A 16,967-nucleotide genomic window follows, 5' to 3' on the forward strand; every position below is an offset into this window, starting at 1 on the left:
GCGTGGACCAGGGGAGAACTGAACTTTATACTTCACACCACAGTAAGTCTACGTGTCCTCTTCCACATAGGGCAAGCTAGAACTAACTATCTTACCCAGGACTGCCGAAGCAGCGTGGACCAGGGGAGGAACACACTTTTCATAGAAACGTAAGGCATCCATGACTGCCATAGTGCGTAAGCCGCCGCTGTGCGCGTAAACCCGTTCCCCGTAGGGAGGAGTCAAGCCGCCGCTTAGAGACGAAGTATGAAGTGTCCTCTTCCACATAGGGCAAGCTAGAATGAACTATCTTACCCAGGACCGCCGAAGCAGCGTGGACCAGGGGAGAACTGAACTTTATACTTCACACCACAGTATTGAGTAATGTGCCCTCTTCCACATAGGGCAAGCTGGAATGTTCCATTTTACCCAGGACGGCCGAAGCGGCGTGGACCAGTGGAGGACTACACAATCATGAGGTTTGATATCGACTTGTGTGTTTCAATAGGATACCGATGGTATGGTTTGAACCGATTTGATTTAGCCATTCTGAAGTCATCACTTGGTTGAAGCGCTGAACTAGGGAGGCATCGTTTACATATATATTGGTTTTCGCATGCTCTACTAGGTTAATGTCATGAGGTTGGCTATCGAGCATGCCCAAGTGATGACTTGATTGTGTGCTTGCTTGAATTCTTCACATTTCATACCATCGGTTAGTTGTCGAATCATTCCTCGATCATAACCTTCGTTCTTGGTTCATGTATGCTCTCTTCCACATAGGGCAAGCTAGAATTAACTATCTTACCCAGGACCGCCGAAGCAGCGTGGACCAGGGGAGAACTATACTTTGTCTTGTATGCCCTCTTCCACATAGGGCAAGCTAGAACTAACTATCTTACCCAGGACCGCCGAAGCAGCGTGGACCAGTGGAGGACTATACTTTGTTCATAACACCACAGTATTGAGTAATGTGCCCTCTTCCACATAGGGCAAGCTAGAATGAACTATCTTACCCAGGACCGCCGGAGCAGTGTGGACCAGTGGAGGACTACACAATCATGAGGTTTGATATCGACTTGTGTGTTTCAATAGGGTACCGATGGTATGTTTTGAACCGATTTGATTTAGCCATTCTGAAGTCATCACTTGGTTGAAGCGCTGAACTAGGGAGGCATCGTTTACATTACTTGTATATATATTGGGTTTCGCATGCTCTACTAGGTTAATGTCATAGGGTTGGCTATCGAGCATGCCCAAGTGATGACTTGATTGTGTGCTTGCTTGAATTCTTCACATTTCATACCATCGGTTAGTTGTCGAATCATTCCTCGATCATAACCTTCGTTCTTGGTTCATGTATGCTCTCTTCCACATAGGGCAAGCTAGAATTAACTATCTTACCCAGGACCGCCGAAGCAGCGTGGACCAGGGGAGAACTATACTTTGTCTTGTATGCCCTCTTCCACATAGGGCAAGCTAGAATTAACTATCTTACCCAGGACTGCAAAGCAGCGTGGACCAGTGGAGGACTATACTTTGTTCATTACACCACAGTATTAAGTATGGTGTCCTCTTCCACCATAGGGCAAGCTAGAACTAACTATCTTACCCAGGACTGCCGAAGCAGCGTGGACCAGGGGAGGAACACACTTTTCATGGAAACGTAAGGCATCCATGACTGCCATAACGTAAGCCGCCGCTGTGCGCGTATACCCGTTCCCCGTAGGGAGGAGCAAGCCGCCGCTTAGAGACGAAGCATAAAGTGTCCTCATTCCACATAGGGCAAGCTGGATGAATCCATTTTACCCAGGACGGCCGAAGCGGCGTGGACCAGGGGAGAACTGAACTTTATACTTCACACCACAGTAAGTCTACGTGTCCTCTTCCACATAGGGCAAGCTAGAACTAACTATCTTACCCAGGACTGCCGAAGCAGCGTGGACCAGGGGAGGAACACACTTTTCATAGAAACGTAAGGCATCCATGACTGCCATAGTGCGTAAGCCGCCGCTGTGCGCGTAAACCCGTTCCCCGTAGGGAGGAGTCAAGCCGCCGCTTAGAGACGAAGTATGAAGTGTCCTCTTCCACATAGGGCAAGCTAGAATGAACTATCTTACCCAGGACCGCCGAAGCAGCGTGGACCAGGGGAGAACTGAACTTTATACTTCACACCACAGTATTGAGTAATGTGCCCTCTTCCACATAGGGCAAGCTGGAATGTTCCATTTTACCCAGGACGGCCGAAGCGGCGTGGACCAGTGGAGGACTACACAATCATGAGGTTTGATATCGACTTGTGTGTTTCAATAGGATACCGATGGTATGGTTTGAACCGATTTGATTTAGCCATTCTGAAGTCATCACTTGGTTGAAGCGCTGAACTAGGGAGGCATCGTTTACATATATATTGGTTTTCGCATGCTCTACTAGGTTAATGTCATGAGGTTGGCTATCGAGCATGCCCAAGTGATGACTTGATTGTGTGCTTGCTTGAATTCTTCACATTTCATACCATCGGTTAGTTGTCGAATCATTCCTCGATCATAACCTTCGTTCTTGGTTCATGTATGCTCTCTTCCACATAGGGCAAGCTAGAATTAACTATCTTACCCAGGACCGCCGAAGCAGCGTGGACCAGGGGAGAACTATACTTTGTCTTGTATGCCCTCTTCCACATAGGGCAAGCTAGAACTAACTATCTTACCCAGGACCGCCGAAGCAGCGTGGACCAGTGGAGGACTATACTTTGTTCATAACACCACAGTATTGAGTAATGTGCCCTCTTCCACATAGGGCAAGCTAGAATGAACTATCTTACCCAGGACCGCCGGAGCAGTGTGGACCAGTGGAGGACTACACAATCATGAGGTTTGATATCGACTTGTGTGTTTCAATAGGGTACCGATGGTATGTTTTGAACCGATTTGATTTAGCCATTCTGAAGTCATCACTTGGTTGAAGCGCTGAACTAGGGAGGGGCATCGTTTACATATATATTGGTTTTCGCATGCTCTACTAGGTTAATGTCATAGGGTTGGCTATCGAGCATGCCCAAGTGATGACTTGATTGTGTGCTTGCTTGAATTCTTCACATTTCATACCATCGGTTAGTTGTCGAATCATTCCTCGATCATAACCTTCGTTCTTGGTTCATGTATGCTCTCTTCCACATAGGGCAAGCTAGAATTAACTATCTTACCCAGGACCGCCGAAGCAGCGTGGACCAGGGGAGAACTATACTTTGTCTTGTATGCCCTCTTCCACATAGGGCAAGCTAGAACTAACTATCTTACCCAGGACCGCCGAAGCAGCGTGGACCAGTGGAGGACTATACTTTGTTCATTACACCACAGTATTAAGTATGGTGTCCTCTTCCACATAGGGCAAGCTAGAACTAACTATCTTACCCAGGACCGCCGAAGCAGTGTGGACCAGGGGAGGACTATACTTTATACTTCACACACTAGCCATACTGAAGTCATCACTTGGTTGAAGCGCTGAACTACGGCGGGGTAATCGTTTACAGGTTATAATCATATAGCTGCATGCTCATTAGTAGATAATGGAATATTGTATGGCAATATGAGCATGCCCAAGTGATGACTTTGTTTCAAGCTCAACAGGTAGGGTATTGAGTCCTCTTCCACATAGGGCAAGCTAGAATGAACTATCTTACCCAGGACCGCCGGAGCAGCGTGGACCAGTGGAGGACTCTATACTTTATACTTCACACCACAGTATTGAGTACGACTTGCATAAAGCCCCTAATGAGAACCACGAGGGCTCTCTCAATGTAGAACCACGAGGGCTCTAGTACCGATTCTCTCGGTACGGCTTGGTCCGTGTTCCTTTATGCTTGTACTCTAAGTATTAAGTATTGTGTCCTCTTCCACATAGGGCAAGCTAGAACTAACTATCTTACCCAGGACCGCCGAAGCAGTGTGGACCAGGGGAGGACTATACTTTATACTTCACACACTAGCCATACTGAAGTCATCACTTGGTGGGGGTGAACTACGGCGGTATCTATCGTTTTGGTTCGGTCTATATAGGGTCGCTTGCATGCTCATTCGAATATAATGTAATTGTGTATGGCAATATGAGCATGCCCAAGTGATGACTTTGTTTCAAGCTCAACAGGTAGGGTATTGAGTCCTCTTCCACATAGGGCAAGCTAGAATGAACTATCTTACCCAGGACCGCCGGAGCAGCGTGGACCAGTGGAGGACTCTATACTTTATACTTCACACCACAGTATTGAGTACTTCTTGCATAAAGCCCCTAATGAGAACCACGAGGGCTCTCTCAATGTAGAACCACAAGGGCTCTAGTACCGATTCTCTCGGTACGGCTTGGTCCGTGTTCCTTTATGCTTGTACTCTTAGAAAGTCTCAACCCGGAGGTCTTGACTTTGATTGTCATAGTTGGACTACGACGGGGCATCCGACCATTGCTGATCAAACACCCCTGATTCACCATCTTTCGGGTAGGCGGTACGCGTACCTCCGGACGCGGAAGTCTCAACCCGGAGGTCTTGACTTTGATTGTCATAGTTGGACTACGACGGGGTATCCGACTCATCGAATACCCCAGAAGCACACCATCTTTCGGGTAGGCGGTACGCGTACCTCCGGACGCGGAAGTCTCAACCCGGAGGTCTTGACTTTGATTGTCATAGTTGGACTACGACGGGGTATCCGACTCATCGAATACCCCAGAAGCACACCATCTTTCGGGTAGGCGGTACGCGTACCTCCGGACGCGGAAAGTCTCAACCCGGAGGTCTTGACTTTGGTTGTCATAGTTGGACTATGACGGGGCATCCGACCATTGCTGATCGAACACCCCTGTTACACCATCTTTCGGATAGGCGGTGCGCGACACCACCGACGCGGAAAGTCTCAACCCGGAGGTCTTGACTTTGTATTGTTGGATAGTCCTCTTCCACTATAGGGCAAGCTGGAAATATTCCATTTTACCCAGGACTGCCGAGGCAGCGTGGACCAGGGGAGAACTTCACGGAATCTTCAGGCATCCATGATTGCCATAGTGCGTAAGCCGCCGCTGTGCGCGTCAACTCGTTCCCCGTGAGGAGGAGTCTAGCCGCCGCTAAAAGACGAAGCATGAAGTGTCCTCATTCCACTATAGGGCAAGCTAGAATTAACTATCTTACCCAGGACCGCCGAAGCAGCGTGGACCAGGCGAGGACTATACTTTATACTTCACACCACAGTATTGAGTACGACTTGCATAAAGCCCCTAATGAGAACCACGAGGGCTCTCTCAATGTAGAACCACGAGGGCTCTAGTACCGATTCTCTCGGTACGGCTTGGTCCGTGTTCCTTTATGCTTGTACTCGCGGAAAGTCTCAACCCGGAGGTCTTGACTTTGATTGTCATAGTTGGACTACGACGGGGCATCCGACCATTGCTGACCGAACACCCCTGATTCATCATCTTTCGGATAGGAGGTGCGCCCACCTCCGACGCGGAAGTCTCAACCCGGAGGTTCGGACTTAGAGTTTTTCCCATTTAAAAGTTTTTCTCTTAGCCATACTGAAGTCATCACTTGGTGAACGATTGAACTAGGGCGGGTTAATCGTTTATAGGTATCATGTGGTTTGCATGCTCTCTTAGGTTAAGGTCATGTGGTTGGCTATCGAGCATGCCCAAGTGATGACTTTGTTTCACGCTTGCTTGATTTCTTCATGATTCCCTGTTATATAGTGTAATCATTCGAGAACAGGGAATCTTTGGTTTTGCTCAACAGGTATTGGATGTCAACTTGGTATCTAGATCGCATTAAGTCTCAACCCTTAGGTTCGGACTTGTATAGTGACATCTTGTTACGGTCTTGAGTCTCAACCCGCAGGTTCGGACTACTTAGTGTTTGATCGAATATAATATGGCAACTTGTGCCTAAGTCTCAACCCGCAGGTTCGGACTTCTGTTTATTTGGCCAATGTATGTATAAGGCAACTTGTGCCTAAGTCTCAACCCGCAGGTTCGGACTTGTGTATTTGTTCGAAGTCATGTATAAGGCAACGTGTGCCTAAGTCTCAACCCGCAGGTTCGGACTTGTTAGTGTTTCGTCAACTTTCATATGGCAACTTGTGCCTAAGTCTCAACCCGCAGGTTCGGACTTGTGTATTTGTTCGAAGTTATATATAAGGCAACTTGTGCCTAAGTCTCAACCCGCAGGTTCGGACTTGTGTATTTGTTCGAAGTTATATATAAGGCAACTTGTGCCTAAGTCTCAACCCGCAGGTTCGGACTTCATAGTGTTTCGTCAATGTTCATATGGCAACTTGTGCCGAAGTCTCAACCCGCAGGTTCGGACTTCTAACGTGTTTCGTCAACTATCATATGGCAACTTGTGCCTAAGTCTCAACCCGCAGGTTCGGACTTGTGTATTTGTTCGAAGTTTTATATAAGGCAACTTGTGCCTAAGTCTCAACCCGCAGGTTCGGACTTCTATAGTGTTTCGTCAATTATCATATGGCAACTTGTGCCGAAGTCTCAACCCGCAGGTTCGGACTTCTATAGTGTTTCGTCAATTATCATATGGCAACTTGTGCCGAAGTCTCAACCCGCAGGTTCGGACTTCTAACGTGTTTCGTCAACTATCATATGGCAACTTGTGCCGAAGTCTCAACCCGCAGGTTCGGACTTCTGGAAGGATCACTTGGCCACTAATGATCCTTCCGCAGGTTCACCTACGGAAACCTTGTTACGACTTTTACTTCCTCTAAATCATCAAGTTCGGTCAACTTCGATAAAGCAGACGCGGTTCACGAGGATCCAGCGAACGATCATCTCCAAAGACCTCACTAAATAATCCATCGGTAGTAGCGACGGGCGGTGTGTACAAAGGGCAGGGACGTATTCAACGCTGGCTGATGACCAGCACTTACTAGAAGTTCCGAGTTCATATGGACCATTGCAATCCATAATCCCTACTAAGTGAGTATTTGAGTGATTTCCCGTTCCTCTCGGAATAGGAGACACGCTGCTACCCACATTGTAGCACGCGTGTAGCCCAGAACATCTAAGGGCATCACGGACCTGTTATCGCTCGATCTCATTTTGCTAAACACAAATTGTCCTGCTAAGCAGCGTACCGTAAGTGCACTTGCGCACACGAACAGCGAAGGTGTCAGGTCATACTCCACCGAAAGGTCCTAACCCGTTCCAATCGGCATCGACGCATTAACGCTGACTGCGTTCTAGTTAGCATATGTGAGTCACGTTCGTTATCGGAATTAACCAGACAAATCAATCCACGAACTAAGAACGGCCATGCACCACTACCCTTAAATTTGAGAAAGAGCTATTAATCTGTCTCACCTCCATAAGTTCGGACCAGGTAAGTTTTCCCGTGTTGAGTCAAATTGAACCGCAAGCTCCATTTCATTGTGGTGCCCTTCCGTCAATTCCTTTAAGTTTCAACTTTGCAACCATACTTCCCCCGGAACCTGACTTTGGTTTCCCGGAAGCTACTGAGAGCACCTGGTTGTAGCGTCTCCCAATTGCTAGTTGGCATCGTTTACGGTTAGAACTAGGGCGGTATCTAATCGCCTTCGATCCTCTAACTTTCGTTCTTGATTAAAGAAAGCATCCTTGACAAATGCCTTCGCTTTAGTTAGTCTTACGACGGTCTACGAATTTCACCTCTCGCGCCGTAATACTAGTGTCCCCAACTACTTCTGTTAATCATTACCTCCGGTCTGAGTACAAACCAATGAAAGATTAGACCAAGGTCGTATTCCATTATTCCATGCAAGATTATTCTAGGGCGTTTGGGCACCCTGCTTTAAGCACTCTAATTTGTTCAAGGTAAACGTGAGCGGTCGAGCTCTATGTTACACTTGCACCCGTTGAAGGGCACACCATGACACAGACTTGGTGCCCTACCACACCATTGAGTCGCAACCAGATTCCGACTTGGCCCACCGACCACGGGTTGACCGGGTCGGCGGAGCCGGACTGTGTTGGACAAGTATCAACTTCGAACGTTTTAACCGCAACAATTTTAATATACGCTAGTGGAGCTGGAATTACCGCGGCTGCTGGCACCAGACTTGCCCTCCACTTGATCCTCGTAGAAGGATTTATGCTCTACTCATTCCAATTATGAAACATCATTAAAGAGTTTCATATTGTTATTTCTCGTCACTACCTCCCCGTCCCGGGATTGGGTAATTTACGCGCCTGCTGCCTTCCTTGGATGTGGTAGCCATTTCTCAGGCTCCCTCTCCGGAATCGAACCCTGATTCCCCGTTACCCGTTGCAACCATGGTAGTCCTCTATACTACCATCCATAGTTGATAGGGCAGATATTTGCGAGATCTGTCGTCGGTGCGAGACCATACGATCAGCATCATTATCCAGACTTCAACTCAATGACACGGAGAACCCGCGATTGGTTTGACTAATAAGTGCACCAGTTCCCGCGAGGGTCCTGGCATGTTGCATGTATTAGCTCTAGATTTTCCACAGTTATCCAAGTAACTAGGTTGATGATCTCGTAAATTATAGCTGTTATACTGAGCCTTATGCGGTTTCACATTAAATCTGTTTGTACTTAGACATGCATGGCTTAACCTTTGAGACGAGCGTATATTACTGGTAGGATCAACCAGAATTCCGACTTTGCGTTCGAATGTTCATTGTCCCATTGCACCCGGAGGAGCAAACACCACGTTCTATATGTTGTCAAGTCCGGTAGCACACGGGAGGCGAGCCCCCGTGCGAACCTCATTGCCCTCGTATCACACACACCCGATGCACCGGACAGGCACTTGAGCGGCATTCGACTCCGCTAAGCGCACGTGCGCCCGATTGTGCATGCGCTGACGGGGCCTTCATACCCCTACCACAGCGACCTTATGCCAAACTTCCATGAATACTTAGGTGAGCTGACAAGGGCCTTCATTTCCCTACCATCAACTAAAGGACACGCTAGGCGCGTCCGATCATTGCAACTGCGGGGCTTTCATACCCCAATCACCACAGTACGCAATTCACCAGAGTTTAATCACAACCCCCCCGGACATGGCACACTATTAACTTGCAACAAAACTTAGTGTGTGCCGGGCACATCGGTTCCACAAAATCATTCCCGATGTACCCCAATTGGGGTTGTGAACGCATCCATGGTCCTCTGACACACCCAACCAAGCGTGGATACTACATACCTCAAACACCCAGTACACTAACAGACAAATCAATATATGGTTGCTTTCCCCCAGACATTTGCCAATCACTTGGCACCCGGACGGGAACTCGCTCCTGATTGCGCCATTGCCACCCATTTGCCAAGAGCGAGTTCTGTATGTAGATTTCATTTGGAAAGACAACCGTGTACTGGATATTCTATCCGACGATTACAGATGACGAGTACGAGACTCGACTACACTCACGGATAATACATTTTGGGTCGAGATTGCTTTCGGGGTTTTCGATTGGTCTTGCGCTTGTAAACGTATAACTTTGACTTGTGGTAACCTCGGTATGTTAGTCGATCACGTGGTTGTGAACTGGGTAAGGGTGGGCAATCTGTTCACTTGCACTCTGGGTAGGAATATGGTGAGCGCTATAGGTTAAAGATCATGGTATGGTTCCATCGTGATGACTTTCGCTAGATAGTAGTATGTTTGGATAGTTATAACGTTTTTGGCCATTTGTTCATAGTGTTCGGTCCATTGAGGAATTCGATTGGTCTTTGCTTCACACACGTGGTCGATCACTTGGATGTGAACTAGGGTGAGATTAAGGTGTTCACTAGTGCTCTTCGGTTTTGGATCAGTAATGAGCACTTGATTGGTTTCGCATAATATGTATCCATAGTGATGACTCTTTCCAGCTTAAGATTTCGTTACCAGTTTCGAATCCTCCCCACGTTCGCTTTTACTTGGTTAGGTTTTCGAGTGTAGATTTGAAAGCAATCTCATGTATGTATCCCATCTGATATAAGCCACTGACAGTTCATGTCACCTCGTTCAACTCTCGCTGGGTCACAGAAGTATGTTACTGCGCCCATTATCCCTACTCGGATAGGTTCGGTTCGTTCGTTTTATACTACGGTGAGTAAACTCAATTTGTGCATCGCATAGCCATGGAAAGCAAGCTTTCGCGGGCCTCTTCGACTGTTTTGATACGAGCTGTGCCCGTGATGCTTGTCATCCCAGGATACTAGACCCCTTTGGACGACCGCATGACCATCAGAAAGTAAATTCCACGTTCGGTTTATTTGCTACTTCCACCGTTCTAGTACTATGGGGTTGGAACCCCTAACATAAAGTATCTATGTAGAACCACGAGGGCTCTCAATGTAGAACCACAAGGGCTCTAGTACCGATTCTCTCGGTACGCTTGGTCCGTGTTCCTTTATGTTTGTACTCTTGTGTGTATAAAATTCATGTTCGATTTGGGATATTTGCTACTTTCACCTGTGCGCTGTGTATAACTACGGAGAAACTCAATTTGTGCATCGCATAGCCATGGAAAGCAAGCTTTCGCGGGCCTCTTCGACTGTTTCGATACGAGACTGTGCCCGTGATGCTTGTCATCCCAGGATACTAGACCCCTTTGGACGACCGCATGACCAACAGAATGTAAATTCCAGTTCGTTTTTGGATATTTGCTACTGTCACCGTTTGAGTACTATGGGGCTTGAACCCCTAACATAAAGTCTTTGTGTAGAACCACGAGGGCTCTATAGTACCGATTCTCTCGGCACGCTTGGTCCGTGTTCCTTTATGTTCGTACTCTTGTGTGTATAATATTCATGTTCGGTTTGGGATATTTGCTACTGTCACCGTTTGAGTACTATGGGGCTTGAACCCCTAACATAAAGTCTTTGTGTAGAACCACGAGGGCTCTATAGTACCGATTCTCTCGGCACGCTTGGTCCGTGTTCCTTTATGTTCGTACTCTTGTGTGTATAATATTCATGTTCGGTTTGGGATATTTGCTACTTTCACCTGGGTCCCGTTCTTCATACAAGTCTGCCTTGCTAATGTGGTAACTTTATAGTGTAGTTCTGACATCCCAATTTTGGGACTTAGCCGATTTTTCATGAATTTCCATATGACCCATAGGGTCCCTTTCTTCATACAAGCTTGCCTAGGGCGATCGGTCAAAACTTGTCTTACTATTCGATTGGTCTTCGCAGTTTCACCCTAGGCAATTCGCCTAGGTCTGTCTTCTTGAGGAGGCCAAAACCCGAAATAAGGAGGTCTGGCCGACCCTGAAACCTCCCCTGTCTTAACTACACTAACCCGATTTTTCAGGGTCCTCAGCGCCATACAACTTTGCCTAGGTCACTTATACTCTTGACTTAGGCCACCTGACTTGGTCCGTGTTTCTTCCTAGGGTTCACCTAGGTACTTTGCCTTGCTTGATGTGGTAACTTTTTAGTGTAGTTCAGACATCCCAATTTTGGGACTTAGCCGATTTTTCATGTATTTCCATATGACCCATAGGGTCCCTTTCTTCATACAAGCTTGCCTAGGGCGATCGGTCAAAACTTGTCTTACTATTCGATTGGTCTTCGCACTTTCACCCTAGGCAGTTTGCCTAGGTCTGTCTTCTTGAGGAGGCCAAAACCCGAAATAAGGAGGTTCGGCCGACCCTGAAACCTCCCCTGTCTGAACTACACTAACCCGATTTTTCAGGGTCCTCAGCGCCATACAACTTTGCCTAGGTCACTTGTACTCTTGACTTAGGCCATCCGACTTGGTCCGTGTTTCTTCCTAGGGTTCACCTAGGTACTTTGCCTTGCTTGATGTGGTAACTTTTTAGTGTAGTTCAGACATCCTAATTTTGGGACTTAGCCGATTTTTCATGTATTTCCATATGACACATAGGGTCCCTTTCTTCATACAAGCTTGCCTAGGGCGATCGGTCAAAACTTGTCTTACTATTCGATTGGTCTTCGCACTTTCACCCTAGGCAGTTCGCCTAGGTCTGTCTTCTTGAGGAGGCCAAAACCCGAAATAAGGAGGTCCAGCCGACCCTGAAACCTCCCCTGTCTTAACTACACTAACCCGATTTTTCATGGTCCTTAGCGCCATACAACTTTGCCTAGGTCACTTGTACTCTTGACTTAGGCCATCTGACTTGGTCCGTGTTTCTTCCTAGGGTTCACCTAGGTACTTTGCCTTGCTTGATGTGGTAACTTTTTAGTGTAGTTCAGACATCCCAATTTCGGGACTTAGCCGATTTTTCGTATATTTCCATATGACCCATAGGGTCCCTTTCTTCATACAAGCTTGCCTAGGGCGATCGGTCAAAACTTGTCTTACTATTCGATTGGTCTTCGCACTTTCACCCTAGGCACTTTGCCTAGGTCTGTCTTCTTGAGGAGGCCAAAACCCGAAATAAGGAGGTTCAGCCGACCCAGAAACCTCCCCTGTCTGAACTACACTAACCCGATTTTTCAGGGTCCTCAGCGCCATACAACTTTGCCTAGGTCACTTGTACTCTTGACTTAGGCCATCTGACTTGGTCCGTGTTTCTTCCTAGGGTTCACCTAGGTACTTTGCCTTGCTTGATGTGGTAACTTTTTAGTGTAGTTCAGACATCCCAATTTTGGGACTTAGCCGATTTTTCATGTATTTCCATATGACCCATAGGGTCCCTTTCTTCATACAAGCTTGCCTAGGGCGATCGGTCAAAACTTGTCTTACTATTCGATTGGTCTTCGCACTTTCACCCTAGGCAGTTTGCCTAGGTCTGTCTTCTTGAGGAGGCCAAAACCCGAAATAAGGAGGTTCAGCCGACCCAGAAACCTCCCCTGTCTGAACTACACTAACCCGATTTTTCAGGGTCCTCAGCGCCATACAACTTTGCCTAGGTCACTTGTACTCTTGACTTAGGCCATCTGACTTGGTCCGTGTTTCTTCCTAGGGTTCACCTAGGTACTTTGCCTTGCTTGCTGTGGTAACTTTTTAGTGTAGTTCAGACATCCCAATTTTGGGACTTAGCCGATTTTTCATGTATTTCCATATGACCCATAGGGTCCCTTTCTTTATACAAGCTTGCCTAGGGCGATCGGTCAAAACTTGTCTTACTATTCGATTGGTCTTCGCACTTTCACCCTAGGCACTTTGCCTAGGTCTGTCTTCTTGAGGAGGCCAAAACCCGAAATAAGGAGGTTCAGCCGACCCAGAAACCTCCCCTGTCTGAACTACACTAACCCGATTTTTCAGGGTCCTCAGCGCCATACAACTTTGCCTAGGTCACTTGTACTCTTGACTTAGGCCATCTGACTTGGTCCGTGTTTCTTCCTAGGGTTCACCTAGGTACTTTGCCTTGCTTGCTGTGGTAACTTTTTAGTGTAGTTCAGACATCCCAATTTTGGGACTTAGCCGATTTTTCGTATATTTCCATATGACCCATAGGGTCCCTTTCTTCATACAAGCTTGCCTAGGGCGATCGGTCAAAACTTGTCTTACTATTCGATTGGTCTTCGCACTTTCACCCTAGGCAATTCGCCTAGGTCTGTCTTCTTGAGGAGGCCAAAACCCGAAATAAGGAGGTCCAGCCGACCCTGAAACCTCCCCTGTCTTAACTACACTAACCCGATTTTTCAGGGTCCTCAGCGCCTTACAACTTTGCCTAGGTCACTTATACTCTTGACTTAGGCCATCTGACTTGGTCCGTGTTTCTTCCTAGGGTTCACCTAGGTACTTTGCCTTGCTTGCTGTGGTAACTTTTTAGTGTAGTTCAGACATCCCAATTTTGGGACTTAGCCGATTTTTCATGTATTTCCATATGACCCATAGGGTCCCTTTCTTCATACAAGCTTGCCTAGGGCGATCGGTCAAAACTTGTCTTACTATTCGATTGGTCTTCGCACTTTCACCCTAGGCAGTTTGCCTAGGTGTAGCTTCTTGAGGAGGTCAAAACCCAAAATAAGGAGGTTCAGCCGACCCAAAAACCTCCCCTGTCTAAACTACACTAACCAGATTTTTCAGGGTCCTCACCGTCATACAACTTTGCCTAGGTCACTTGTTCTCTTGACTTAGGCCATCTGACTTGGTCCGTGTTTCTTGCTAGGGTTCACCTAGGTACTTTGCCTTGCTTGATGTGGTAACTTTTTAGTGTAGTTCAGACATCCCAATTTTGGGACTTAGCCGATTTTTCATGTATTTCCATATGACCCATAGGGTCCCTTTCTTCATACAAGCTTGCCTAGGGCGATCGGTCAAAACTTGTCTTACTATTCGATTGGTCTTCGCACTTTCACCCTAGGCAGTTTGCCTAGGTGTAGCTTCTTGATGAGGCCAAAACCCAAAATAAGGGGGTTCGGCCGACCCAAAAACCTACCCTGTCTAAACTACACTAACCAGATTTTTCAGGGTCCTCAGCGCCATACAACTTTGCCTAGGTCACTTGTTCTATTGACTTAGGCCATCTGACTTGGTCCGTGTTTCTTCCTAGGGTTCACCTAGGTACTTTGCCTTGCTTGGTGTGGTAACTTTTTAGTGTAGTTCTGACATCCTCATTTTGGGACTTAGCCGATTTTTCGTAAAATACCATATGACCCATATGGGTCCTTTCCTTCATATAAGTTTGCCTTGCTTGGTATGGTAACATTTGAGTGTAGTTCTGACATCATCATTTTGGGACTTAGCCGATTTTTCGTAAAATACCATATGACCCATATGGGTCCTTTGCTTCATATAAGTTTGCCTTGCTTGGTGTGGTAACATTTGAGTGTAGTTCTGACATCCCCATTTTGGGACTTAGCCGATTTTTCAATCAATACCATATGACCCATATGGGTCCTTTCCTTCATATAAGTTTGCCTTGCTTGGTATGGTAACATTTGAGTGTAGTTCTGACATCATCATTTTGGGACTTAGCCGATTTTTCGTAAAATACCATATGACCCATATGGGTCCTTTGCTTCATATAAGTTTGCCTTGCTTGGTGTGGTAACATTTGAGTGTAGTTCTGACATCCCCATTTTGGGACTTAGCCGATTTTTCAATCAATACCATATGACCCATCAGGGTCCTTTGCTTCATATAAGTTTGCCTTGCTTGGTGTGGTAACATTTGAGTGTAGTTCTGACATCCCCATTTTGGGACTTAGCCGATTTTTCGTAAAATACCATATGACCCATCAGGGTCCTTGCCTTCATATAAGTTTGCCTTGCTTGGTGTGGTAACACATGAGTGTAGTTCTGACATCCCCATTTTGGGACTTAGCCGATTTTTCGTAAAATACCATATGACCCATCAGGGTCCTTTGCTTCATATAAGTTTGCCTTGCTTGGTGTGGTAACATTTGAGTGTAGTTCTGACATCCCCATTTTGGGACTTAGCCGATTTTTCGTAAAATACCATATGACCCATCAGGGTCCTTGCCTTCATATAAGTTTGCCTTGCTTGGTGTGGTAACATTTGAGTGTAGTTCTGACATCCCCATTTTGGGACTTAGCCGATTTTTCGATCAATACCATATGACCCATCAGGGTCCTTTCCTTCATATAAGTTTGCCTTGCTTGATGTGGTAACACATGAGTGTAGTTCTGACATCCCCATTTTGGGACTTAGCCGATTTTTCGATCCATCCCATATGACCCATCAGGGTCCTTTTTCTTCATATAAGTTTCCCAAGACTTAGTGCTTTTTTCCTTTGGACACCAATATCACCCTTGCGGGTATCTTTGATCTTCTCACTTTGTATTGGCTGAATGTAGGTCTTGCCATGCCAAACATATAATTGTTCTACACCAAGTCTCTATCTCGTACCGCCAGCTCGGTACATTCGATTAACCTGCCCTTAAGGCACCCGGGACTTAGCCATTTTTTCACATTTTTCATGATTTTGAGGCAACTTTTCTCGACTTTGTCACCTTATATCACCAAGATCCTTTCCCTTTAGCGCTTCACTCTGTTCGTATGATATTTAGCGCTGACTATCACCTTTCTGTCGCTGAGCTCAACTTCTTATTCGGTGCCATAGAGCCAGAGATATTTGGTGTATGCTGTTATAAGGGAAGTTTGTCACTTTTTCAAAGGCCCACTTTGGGACGCCCATATCTCACCTTCAGGTATCTTCGATCTTCTTGTCGTCTATGGACGAAACTTAGGCCTTGTCTTGGCCAACTTATAAATGTTCTACGGCCAAGCCGTATCTCTTACCGCCAGCCCGGTATTCATGGACTTAGTTGGATTTTCGCCTCTCGTGGTAACAATTTCAGACTTTGACTCACAATAACACCCAAACGGTCACATGCTAGCGCTTTGCTTGGAAGGAATTATAGTTAGCGCTACCTTTTCTCTTTCCATCGATACCTTGTTCGTTCCATTCCATGCCATACAGCCGAAGTTATGATGTTTCCCGTTTTCCATATCATGTGGAGCTTATGCTCTGGGAAAACCATCTAACACCTGTACCACCCTTTTAGGTACCACCGATCTCGAGACTATGTTCGGGCCAAATATAGGTTATAACATGCCCAACTTATAATTGTTCTACACCAAGTCTCTATCTCTTACCGCCTGCTCGGTATTTTACTCGTAAGTCCAAATTTCACAACTTGTACTTTTTGGCCCAATGTACTCGAGTTTCAATTTTGGTAACATTTTTCGACTTTGACGCTTAATAACTTCCAAATCATGCTAGTTAGCGCTTTGCTTTCTTCTAGTCGTATCTAGCGCTGGGTGTTACCTTTCCAAAACACATCCTAGCTTTACAATCCATGCCATACAGCCGGAGCTACATGGTGCACAAGTCAAATCCATTTTAGCCATGTTTCATTTTTGCCAATTTTTGACCACTCGTATCACCCTTCCAGAGTGGTCCGATCTTCTCGCTGTCTATGGACGACTTTTAGGTCTCGTAGAGGCAAACTTATAAGTATTCTACGTCAACCCGCTATCTCTTACCGCCTGCTCGGTATTCTTGGTCTTGTGTGATTTTTGGAAATTTTGGTATTATTTTTCCACTTTGTCGCTTAATAACTC

This window comes from Anopheles coustani (assembly GCF_943734705.1).
Source record: "Anopheles coustani chromosome X unlocalized genomic scaffold, idAnoCousDA_361_x.2 X_unloc_73, whole genome shotgun sequence".
In the NCBI taxonomy this organism is placed as follows: domain Eukaryota; kingdom Metazoa; phylum Arthropoda; class Insecta; order Diptera; family Culicidae; genus Anopheles; species Anopheles coustani.